Raw genomic sequence first — 12,533 nt, 5'->3', positions numbered from 1 at the left:
AGCAACCTAGGAGGGAGAAAAGTATATCTCTCATATTAAAGTGCCACCTAGGAGATAGAAAAATCACCCTAGAGGTCTCTACTTTTGTAGATAGATAATAGATAGTAGATATGAAGAAAAGAATGTCGTATATTTGAAAATAAAATTATCCTTTATGCAATTATCCCATAACAATGGCTTCTTCATGTGGAAAAAAAACAAGAACAAAACAAAGAGATCTCCAAAACAAAACTATATAGATGTGTGTGCGCGCCTTTGACAATTATCATTATTATTATTATTATTATTATTATTATTCATTTTTCGATTGTTTTATCGATGTACTGCACGTGGTAGGATTAAACCTAGTTATTGTTTCATTTTCTGAATGTCATATATTTAATTTTTCAATTGTTTTATTAAAACCTAGTTATTATTTTATTAACCTAGCCACCATTAATTCAATCAATTCAAATTACAATACAAATGTTCTTTTATCATGTCTTCTACTCTTTATTATTATGTTTATGATAGCCTCATGATTCATAGTTAAACCTCCATTAGAGGGGTTTGATTAAAGCTTTGATGAAGACTTGATGTGTTAGTATAGAATAGTTATAGCAAGATATTCCACTCTAGAGGGTAGTTAATTCACCATGAGAATGAGTTTCAATTACCTCACATGCTAATTATTAGTTGGTAGAGATGCCATGAATAATTAGGGATAAAAATACCTAACATTTATGTGAAAATATAAAGATTAGAGTTGCAACAACTCTGTACTAGTATATTAGAGATTAATCAAGGTGAATTTCAAATCTCCCTAATTCCTTCTCTATTCTTCTCCATATTTTATTCAAGTCGTATTCAATTGCTTTAATTAAATTAGTATAAGTTAAATTTATATATTTAGTTTCATAGGATAAATTCACATCTATAAATATTGCTCTCACCATTGTTTCTTTGTGTTTGATTAGTTGAATTCGTTTAAGTTTAGAGAGTTAAGAGTGAAACGATTCCGTACTCTATATATTGCATGAATATACATGTGAGAATAGGAAATAAATAATTGAGAACGTAATATCAAGTTAGAGAAATCAAGTATTGATTTTATGGGTTATCAAATAGCGCCACTGCCGTGGTGAATGAGTGTATACTGTAATATAGCATCTCAGATGGCGCCGCTGCCAAGGTTAATTGATACCGTAAGATTAAGCAAGTGGACAATTTACAACTAAAGTTTTTATAGCATCTCAGATGATCCTATGTCTAATGTAATTCTTCTTAGGGACCAATTTGTAATAAATTCAGAACATGTCCTTGATTATAATTAAATATGCGTTCTTACTTAAAAATGTTGCTGACGTGGCCTCCTGAAATTCCTTATGAGCATTTTCGCCCACTGTGCAATAATGGTATTAGATTGAGGGATATATATATATACTACACGTAACTAATTTTTAACCATTTTCCTTTAATTAGCTCAACATGATCAGCGGTCATTGCCCAATGAGTCACGGTTCAGTCTATTCGTGGAACTAAAGTGCTCATCAACTTTTAAGGGTTGTTGGGCTCGTTTTGTTTATATACCAAAAAAAAAAAAAAACAACAACAACAACAACAACAACAACAACAACAACACCTCTCTCTCTTCACTGCCACTCACTCTGTCTCAGACTCTTGATTCCTAAAATGGCATCAAAATTGTGGGCTACAGAAGTTGCGCATCATTTAAAGATTTCTGTCAAACACAGAGGTTTTGCTTCAGGTATAATAATCTTTATCCATTTTCTTCACCACCTTTGTAAAAACTTTTTTTTCATAATATGGTTAAGTGGATGTTTATTCATGAACATGTTTTAGTATTATATCAATGGCGTTTTGAATGAAAGATTTGATTTTTAGAAATTAGGTTTGTTTATTTTGTGGTTTACTATTTGTTTCTGTTTGGATCACAGTGTATAAGGTTGTTATATTAATGAAGTTTGGCCAAATTGGATCTTTATGTTTGTTAGAAGTACTTTTTGATAATATTAAATCATGGATTTTAGTGTATTGGCATGGTTATTGTTTGATCATTTGGTTTATATAATTATATTATTTTCATTTTGTGTTTTTATATTATTTGGGTGATGTGCAAATTGGAAACTAAAATGACATAAGTTGTTTTTGCTTTATAACTAATCTGATCCAAAGTTCATAATATGTAAGGATTGTCGATGCCACTAGACATTACACCTTAGGTTTTGAGGCATTCAGATACTTTGACCCTGAAGCATTGAGGGTGTATCCCTGCCCCCTCCAAACACACACGTGCACAATAACAAGATCTATCTTTTTTGCTAGGGGTGATTACCTTATGACAATTTCATATTTTTATAGTAACCAGAATTTGTATTGCATATTTTACTTGCTATTGTTTTATATATATAGTTGGTGTAAACAGTAGTACAAAAGGTGCAATTACAAATAACTAATTGTAGAATTTGGTGCGACTTGGTTGTCTGTGTTCCTGTGTCTATCATTTTATGTTTCCTGTTTGTCGTAGAAAGAATGGAATATTCTGAACAATGAGTCGAGCAGTTAGGAAAATGAGCAGAGTATAGTTAAGCCAATTGAAATGCTCAGTGATTGAAAAATTACGTGTCTTCATTGTTCAGGAAGCTTGTAATGAAAATAGAATAGCTGGTTTAATAGTGTACAGACATAAGATCAATAAACATTCATCTTTAAAGATATGTTGCAGATCTAGTTCTAGTCTTTAAGAAAACATATGTATAGTGCATTTCCATATTCTGAGCTTCATAACTAGTGTTGTATGTTATTTCTAAGGTGTTGTATCAACATCTTCCAATTGCGATATATGAAAAACCTGCTATTTGCGGATTCTCTTCAGTAGCAGGAACAAGTTCTAAAGCAAACAAGTTGCATTTAGTAGCATAAATAATATTGGAATAGAATCATGTTCTTCCGAAGGTAAGAGTGTGGCAGTGGAGGTTTAGTCATGCATCTTTTTATAACGGTTGTATTGTTATTTGAGATTTTAGAAAAGATCTGTGAGTTTTGATTCCCATAGTAATATTAGCTCCTTTTTATTGGTAATCTAGATCTTCCATTAAGCCCCTCTACAAGTCAGGTTACCGAAAGTTGTCATATTGTACTATGTTTTCTACTCCTTTTTTCTCCTACCCTCGGATTCTGATATATATATATATAGAGAGGCTGTTGTTGTCTAATTAAGTAATTATTATATGCTTGTCATATTTACTGAGTAAGGTTTCTTCTTTTTTTCCCGATGACAATTGATCACAATGCAGATATGGCTTTTCGATAAGAAGATTTAGATAATAATTGTGTTGTTTCATCATAATTATTTCCTGTTGACCTGGTAATTTTGGAAGCATGTTTTAGATAATTAGAGTTTTGACTTAGATGTGTGTCTAATATACTAGCTACTGTGCACGTGGGGATCCACAGACTTTTTTTTAAAGTTTATAAATATTATATTACTATTTTATCCCTCAAAAATTTAAAAAATAAAAAAAAAAAGTGAAATAACCAAAATGCCCCTACGTCCACACACATTCACTATTCACTCGACCCCTCGTTTTTCTATATATTAAAGATTCTAAAATTTGGCCAGGTTGCCCAGTTGCCATGTTCTGGAATTTTTTGTAATCCAGGGGACGGAACTATTTTTAGGTATTAAATAAAGTCTAGGTTAGTGCATTAGATGTAACACTTTTGACACCCTTTGGAGTCTGGGACGTGTCTCGGGCTTTCTTGTTCAGCAGTAGTTGGCTTGTTTACATGAATGTTCCTGCATTTCAAATTTGGGTACTAATACTTGGATGGAGAAAGCCACCTCTGATCAAAGATGGAATCAAATTTGACCCTTGCTAGTCGATGTTGGGCTAAACCCAGGTCTTGCTAATACGACATGCATTGTGTAATTTGAGCCCAAATTGCGTGAGCCGGCTAGCTCAGTCAAAAGTCCAAGTCCTTAAACTTGAAAGTGAGCCCAAAGTAAAAGTTTTGCGGTATCTAAAAGACATGTTCATAATTTCATAGAACAAGTCCAATAGAGAGCTGCTAAAAGGTGCTATATAGACTTTTTAGCTTGCCCAGCCAAATTTGGCACCCCAAAATCAAAAAACCAATCCAATCGCATTTTCTGTTTTGAAGTGTTAAATGATAGGACGACATAGTTTCTGCCGTCCGTCCATTATTTTGTAATTTAAGTTGAATTTTTTTTAGACCGATGGCACAGTTTCTGCCATTCGTGTGTACTATGTCATCTGTTTTTCGAACTTATTATAGCAGCTGCTAATGAAGGTCTTAACTTTGGCTGGGTTTTTTACTTCTTCCAAATTTAAGACTCTTTTAGCAGCCCATATAACTCCCATTGGACTTGCTCTTAGTTATATATTCTGAACAAGCTATTCCATAAATCACTCGTATCTAACAGTAGGAATGTCTTGAAAATCGTTTAATTGACTTCCAAAAGTATGTGATGATCAGCCTTGGGCACGGTACTATATTACGAAATTAGTATTTGAGGACGGAATTTTGAATGTCTAATAATAATGTTAATATGATAGGCTCCATATAATGGAATTAAAAGCTCAAAACGGTTATAGAGCGCCCAAAATTTTTATTTGGGAGGTTGATGGTTCAAATCCATCTGGTTCCAGTTTAACTAATCAGGTTTTTATACTGTTCAATTATGTGTGTCGAATCTGTTAAGGAATTGATTTCAAAAGAGGAAATGTTGGTGCCTCACCCTGTTGTGATTTGTTTGAGAACCATTGCTATCTGTGGCCAATTGAGTGGCCGACAAGGCCCCTCAGCATTCTATTATCTCTGGCTCTCTACTGGGCGTGCCATGAATAAGCCTTGGCGAGTTTTTCTTTACACGTGCTAATGTGCTATACCAACATTTTAGCCAAGTCAAGAAAGCACCATCTGCTTTGTTGATTTGGGTCGAACAGTTTGTGAGAGTTTGATTCATGGCAAATGATAAGGAGAGATCATTCTCTCTAAATTTAGTGCGCACTTCATATCGGCAGTTGGATGACATGATCATACGGTTTAGTGTGATTTGTCAGTTGTGGGACATGCAATAATCTCGATCTCGAAAAGAAATTTCTCCATCCAACAACTATTTGCCTTGATCTCTCCAAAATTTAGAGAGAATGATCTCTCCTTATCATGACTCTTCATTCATTATGGTGGATCGTGACTTTTGACTCGCCACGCCGTCTAAAAAGTAGGTCCTTATAGCACTACTCTACCGGTCTACCCAATTATGAAAAACCCGCCAAACCACAGGTGTCAATCATCCACCGGTTTAAAACAAGTCACCGTTAATCCCTACGACGGTCGACTCGTCCCGTCCCCCAGCCTTTCCAAAAAGACTAAAAACCTACTAAATCCACGTGGTCAAATCTCATTCGTCTACCTTCAAACATTCCATTTCAAAATGATTCAGAATCATTTGGCAACCATGATTAATAATTCACAAAACTAGCAGAAGATGAAACGAATGACAATCAACTTAAATCATGTAACTCTTCAGACGATTATATATCTATTTTCAATTTCGAGGTCCTCCAAGTTCATTTTAAGAAAACTATGAAGATGCTGTTATTCTTATGCCAGTGGGTTCAACGTGGCTTTTCAAAACCCAACTTACATTCCCTAATATTAACTTTTTCATTAATCTTTCCCAGGAAAAAAAATTGCATCTATGATCTATAGCATAAATATTAACCTTTTCATTAATCTTTGGCCAGCCTTGCTCAATTTCAGGTGCTTTATAAAAATAGGTACCCACTTGACCAGTTCCATCCAGAGAAACTCCAACTGAATCTGTAGGGAGCAATGGTTCATGATCCAGTTGCTCCAGCTTCAAGAACTTTACCTGAAAAGGCAAAACAAGTGACAAAGTAACCCCACATAAATAACAATGAGACAACAAGATTAAGATCTAAACAATGCGTCACACTTCATAATGCCCACTCCTTAAATAATTGACCAAAAAAAAAAGCACACTTTTGTGATGAAAATGTCAAACCAAAGCTACAATCAATTAGGAAAAGAAAAGTTTGAATATTGTTTACTGTTATTTGTACTAGAACATACATAACATGTCAGTATACAGAATGAGAAAAGTCTAAACCAAGGATAGTTGGAAAATATTGCAACAGTCCTTAATATCAAAGATTTAATCTTTTCTGGTCGAGTTTTTCCAGGATTATGGAGTTGGCAGATACGCCCATTTTCCTAAGGTATGAAGTCTCTGTGTAGAAACTTTGTCAAATTTTCAGGAGCCTACCTTTTCTTTAATAAGAGATATAAAAGATCAAACAAATAGAGCAATAGTAGCATGTCAAACTTTGTGGGACGATTTGGTACCAATAGAACAAAGATCTAGAATATAGTTACAACCATAGTACAAAATATCTTGATATATCGCGATATTTGGAGATATCTATCCATATTTCAGAAAAAGATATTTAAATATCACGATATGTTTAGAGATATATACGACTGCAAATATCAGTTATATTTCGATAATATTTGCGATATTTATAATATTTAGGGATATTTTGTGATATTTGGCGATATTTTGTATATATAATAATTTTATTTAATATTTACCATTATATTTCAAATAAATATAAATAATGTATCATGATATATCAAGAAATATCCACAATATCCACGATATTTGTTGATATTTTGGATATATCCACGATATTTGCATGTGGAACAATGTCAAATATCCCCAAAGAGAGGGATATATCCACGATACATATCCAGAAATTGAATATCGATAAATACCCATATCCTGATATTTTGTACTATAGTTACAACATAACAACATTAGTTTCTAGATCTTACCAAGACCAAAGTCTCCAATTTTAATATCATTATGAGCACCAAAAAAGATGTTATTCGGGGTCAAATCCCAATGAATTATTCCTTGTGCATGTATATGCACTAGCCCTTCTACAATCTGACGAAACAAATGCCATGCGACTACCATATGATTCAAAAACCTGGCGCAGAGTCCTTTGATACATACGAGGAAAAAAGGAAGTAAAGTCAGCATTGCATTCATGCATATCGAGAATGAAATACTATGAACAATAGACCCATATGAAATGCAATCGAACATTTAATATATATAAATAAAGAGCATGTCTTCAGTGCGCGTGATGTATGGCTACGCACAATTCCTGACCACATATTTTCCAACCCGTAACCGGTAGCCGAAGTGCCCACCTAAGGGTAGCGTTGGCATTTCACATATTTTCATTCATCCCCAATTTATCGTATTTTCTATTCTTCTCAATTAGATTGCGCACCCAAATTTTCTCACCCCTTTCATCTCTTCTTAAATTCATGGTCAATCATTTACTTCTTTCACTCTCTAAAGTTTACAACAAGGAAGTAGAGCAAAAGAGTGGACAAGAACCAACAACACTACACGGCTTTGAATACGTTCGAACATTGAGGTTAGTTTATCATCCAATCAATCAAGTCGATTTAATCTTTCCTCTTCTCTTTAAGGTACATTAGAATTTTTCATATATTTAGGTCGTTTGTACTAAAAAAGTTTTCTTTATTTAGGTAAAGCTCCCCTATGTGAATCGAATAAGGCTCGATGATGACGAAGAGTTTCTTAGAAGTCTATGTTTGAAAGTTTTGGGTATGATGAAAGTGATTCTCCGGATGTGGAATCATTTGTTTCCACGATGGAGAATGAAAATATTGATGATAGTGATAGCGATCTTTGAAGAGTCCGATACATATAGGGCTTATATAGAAGACAAAGCAACATTTTATCTATGCGGTTCAAGACCTCGGACGAGGCGTACACTATTTATAATGAGTATGCCAAATCGGTTGGCTTCGGTGTTCGTAAGGATGTTTATAGAATTCATCAAATGGAGTTGCTATTAAAGCGGAGATTTGTGTGTTCATCCCAAGGTCAAGCGACATGCGGATAAACTCAATCGATGACACCAAAAAGAACACCAGACGATGGGCCACTAGGTTCAATTGTAAAAACTGCTTTGTTGTTGTTTTTATTCGAAGCAAAGTTTTGATTTGTGAAAGAGTTTATTGGGGAACACACACATCCACTTATGCGATATCCGAGTTCAATGTTTCTCGGTCACATAGAAATGTGAGTCGAAGAAGCGTTGGAATTTGCTACGATGCCTAAATGATGTCGGTGTTAAGTAAATGCCAAGTGATGGGTCACTATGCACATATAATTTGGAGGTTTCCTTAATGTTAGTTTTCTTTAAAAAAGACTTGTATAACAAAATGGGAAAAGAGAGGAGAAGTCATCGTATTGATGGCGGCCGCCAACACACCGCTTACCAACTTAGAGGACAAGGTGAAGTTAGATCCTTTATTTTATTACAACTATGAGTTAAATGCGAGTGGGCAGTTGGCTGGGCTGTTTTGGGCGGATTCCACCTCCCGCCTGGATTACTGTAGCTTTGGTGATGTGTTGTTGTTTGATTCAACGTCTGAGAGCAATCGATTACCAGATGATACCGATCGTTGTGTTTCTTTGGAATCAACAACCACCTACGGACTATAGTTTTGGTTTTGCTCGATCATAAGTGAGTGCGGCGACACTTATAAGTGGGTATTGAAATCATTTATTGACCGATGTATGGTGAACACCCTAAATCGGTCATTCTTGATGGTGACGTGCCGATTCGTAAAGCTTTGAAATCTATTCTTCCAGATTGAAACCGAACATTGCTCTTGGCACGTATTGAAAAATTGCATCACCAATGTCAAAATCCACGGATTTGCATGAGTTCAACTCTATTATGTTTATGAAATGTTCGGGGAGAGTTCGAGAAAAAAAGGTGGAGGCGACTAGTGGAAAAATCTGAAGTTAGTCATAAACACATGGGTGATGAAGGTCTGTAAGAAAACGGCGAGGTTAGGCAGAATCATTATCTTCATGGTGAGTTCTTTGGCGGTTCGCGAAGCAACCAACGTTCTTGAAGTCTATTAACTCTGTTATAAGACATCATGTTAAGCCGGGATCAATTTTGTTTGAGCTATTTGGGAAAATGGAATTGGCGGTTGCAAATATCCGTCACCGAGAAACACGAAGAAAGGTAAGGATACGCGGCGAAGCCTTTCATTGGTAGCCACTTGATTGAATATGCAAAGCGGCGAGAATCCATCTATACTTTCGAGCTACTTTTCTTGCTTTTATGAAGCGATTCTGAGGAGGAATCGATGTACAACTTTGTAGAAGATAAGCGTGATGTTGGTGACAATATTTCGTGTATACACCATCGGCCATCATCCGAGCAGGCAAAAAGGCGAGTGTGGAATACAACCTTTTAGAAGCGGGATGCTAGATGTTCATGTGGGCTATTTCAGTCGTTTGGATTTCCATGTAGACATATCATTTCGGTTTACAAACACGAGGACCTTTGTGAAATACCCCAGATTTGTTTTTAAGGAGATGGACCACGAGTTGCTAAATCTGTCATTCAAATAACGATCCAAGTTTTTCTTCGCGGTCGCTTCCATTATTCGTCACGGTGAGCTTATAGGGAAATGCAAGAAGATATGTTTGTGGGCCTCTCAAAGCGACCAAAAAGCGATGAAGTTTTTAAATCCATGTTATCATCTTTTTCTAGAGCTTCAAGGCGGTCCACAAGTTCCCTTTGAAATGCCTTATATTCCACCGAGAAAGTGGTACAATGGATGGCATTCCGTCTTCTAAAGGCACCGTAGAGGTAGAGATGCCTTTCACCCCACCTAAACCGCCCATCGTCCATTTGTTAATGATCCACCACACGTAAAATCGAAGGGTAGGCGCATAAGCGTAGTAGATTGAAAGGTCGAGAATGAGACAAGAAAAAGAAGTGTGGCCCCGTGGTATCGTCGGGCACACAAGGCCCACATGTCCACTTTTGCATCAAGCGATGGGGGTAAGTTTCTTATCTTTGTTGCCATATTTCCTTGTGCGTTAACATTAAATAGTTACAAAAGTTTGTTGATTCGATTTGTATTCATCAATATCTTTCTTGTGGTGCCTTTGTTTACTGGTCCAAGTGCTAAAGCCTTAACTATGTCGGCGTCTTTGCAGGAGTTTCGATGTGAGTCGCGGATGATGGCCGGGTTAAATAGAGATCTTGGATGTAAGTGATAATTTTGCGGCGTTATCTTCTTTTTATAAACGCAAGAAAATGTTTCTTGTTTGTTATTTTCATGGGGTTCAAAGTAATGTTGCTTGTTTGGTGGTAGTGGAAGTTGGTAATGAAGCGGGGAGGATCTCGAAAAGACCAAGCAATGTAGCAAGTGTCGATCTACGGAGACACACAAAGTGTAGGTGTCCCGATTTGGAAGGTAAGACACAATTTTTACCCGGCGTAATTTTTCTAGTAGGGAGTAAACTAAACTTAGATTGTACCATTAGAGTGACTATTTTTCTCTGTTGAACTTATAGCGTTTCTGTGGATGAGGTTGGGAGGAAGGTTTAGGAGAAATTCAATGTTGGAAAGTTTTATAGTGACGACGGGGGAGAGTTTTTTCCGTATTACGGATGGTTGGCGTTAGGAAAAGAGGAGTACAATCTTTGCTAAGCTTTAGAAGCGATTGTTGCTAATCTTCTAACAAGATTTTTGTAAGCATTTTTGTAATATCCCACAATGGTGAAGATTTCAAGATTGGCTTCTAAATTATTTTGTAGCGGTATCTATGGTGTTATTTTCTTATTTTCTTTGGTTTAATCAATGAAATAGAGCAATATTCTATACTATATTATATTGACAAGCATTGTTTGTATATTACATTTGTTTCTTATTGTTGGGATGTTGGGGTTGTCCCTCACCATGAGACAAGACCATCAGCAGACATATGTCAGTTCATAAATGGATCTGTTCGTTCTTACAGCGCTGAACAGAGGAATATGCCATAAACAGTAACATAACATTCTGGTATGACAAATATAATGTCATATCTATCTGTGATTGTAGTATACTACCAAACGTATATATATTATAAAAAGTGACATAACATTCGAGTATGACATATATAGTGTCATATCTATCAGTGAGTATCTAAAATTATATGACATAACTCCTAGGAGGTCGGAAGATCTAAAATTATTGTGAATATACCTTTGGTTCCTCCTCATTATGATGAGGACTGCACTGATTAGTACTAAATCTGATAATGAGATTAAGAAACCAATTCTTGATTGTAATGCGTGGGGAGAAAGGGACTATGAACATCTCATTATTCATAGCTACCGAATTATGAACAATTCTACTTTCCAGTATGTTTCTGTATACTGTACGTACTACGAACAATCAATGTTCATAGTCATGAGCTATGAATATTCTTTGTTCATACAATTCGACTATGAACAATCAACAATGATTGTTCATAGTTCGGTAGCTATGAACAGTGATTGTTCATAGTTCGGTAGCTATGAACACTCAATGCTATGAACAATGAGTGTTGAGCTATAAACAATGAGTGTTCATACCACAATTGACTATGAACAATGATTGTTCATAGTCGTGAGCTATGAACATTATTTGTTCATACCACAATTGGACTATGAACATAACAGAAGGTTGGAGCGCTTGCAGAGGAATATGTCATATGTTAACATAACATTCTAGTATGACAAATATAGTGTTATATCTATCTGTGATTCTTATGTTATACTACCAAACGAATATATTATAAAAACTGACATAGCTACTTCTGCGTTATACAACAATTGAGGTAATAATGTAATTTGAAAGCTTGTATTTTTTATTTATTTTATCAATAACTTAGCAAAAAACAATTTTCGTCAATAGTATCTAAGATCAAGGGTTTACGCAGGTCTTCGAAGATCGTCACTCGTTGATCCGATGGTGTTCGGCCGGTTGGTATGATTTGTTGGAGTTGTGGTTGTGATATCAAGGTCCGATAATCGAGGGACTTGAAGACCTAGAGTTTTCTTGAGTTCGCGAAGGGAGTGGAAAATTTAGACCATCCGTAAAAGCCGAAAATATTGAACAAAAAACCAAAGAATATAGGCAATCCGGTTCAAAGAAATGTGGTCATCCATTTTTGTGTTGAAAGGGAATTCTGAAACGAAGGTGGATGGATCTTGAAAGTGTTATGTGTGGAACTCATAATCATACTATTGGGGAGCATCTTATTGGTCGTGCATTAAAGGAAGGAAGGTTAAAAGTGAAGAAAAATTGATTGTTGAGATTTGTCTTTGAGTGGTGTTAAACCGGCGTGAAATTTTACCCTCTTGAAACAGAGAGATGACAATAATTTGTCAAACAAAAGCACTTTATACAATTATCGTCACAAGAATCGGTTGGTTCGGTTGAGTGGAAGAAACCAAATGCAAGAATTTCTAAGAAATTTAGAAGAATTTCATTACCGAGTTTCATAGGGATAATCCGATGAATGGTGAATGTAGAGATTTGTTGTTTGCACATCCCCAATCAATTCATTTGGCAAAGTGTTTTCCGAGGTCATTATCA

The 12,533-nt window shown here is 35.5% G+C and overlaps 1 long non-coding RNA gene across 1 annotated transcript in view; it reads right to left on the bottom strand.

Annotated features, from left to right (window-relative positions):
* Positions 1–5,536: 5,536 nt before the first annotated feature.
* The window catches only part of LOC147514715 (uncharacterized), a 68,481-nt gene continuing 61,484 nt past the window's right edge, over positions 5,537–12,533 (bottom strand). Inside the window, exon 6 of the long non-coding RNA XR_015209508.1 lies at positions 5,537–5,902. This is a non-coding gene — a long non-coding RNA (uncharacterized LOC147514715). The remainder of the gene's footprint in view (positions 5,903–12,533) is intronic.

This window comes from Coptis chinensis, chromosome 2 (assembly GCF_015680905.1).
Source record: "Coptis chinensis isolate HL-2020 chromosome 2, ASM1568090v1, whole genome shotgun sequence".
Taxonomy (NCBI): domain Eukaryota; kingdom Viridiplantae; phylum Streptophyta; class Magnoliopsida; order Ranunculales; family Ranunculaceae; genus Coptis; species Coptis chinensis.
Note: the sequence above shows the minus strand (reverse complement) of the source record. Positions and strands in the feature narration are given on the sequence as shown.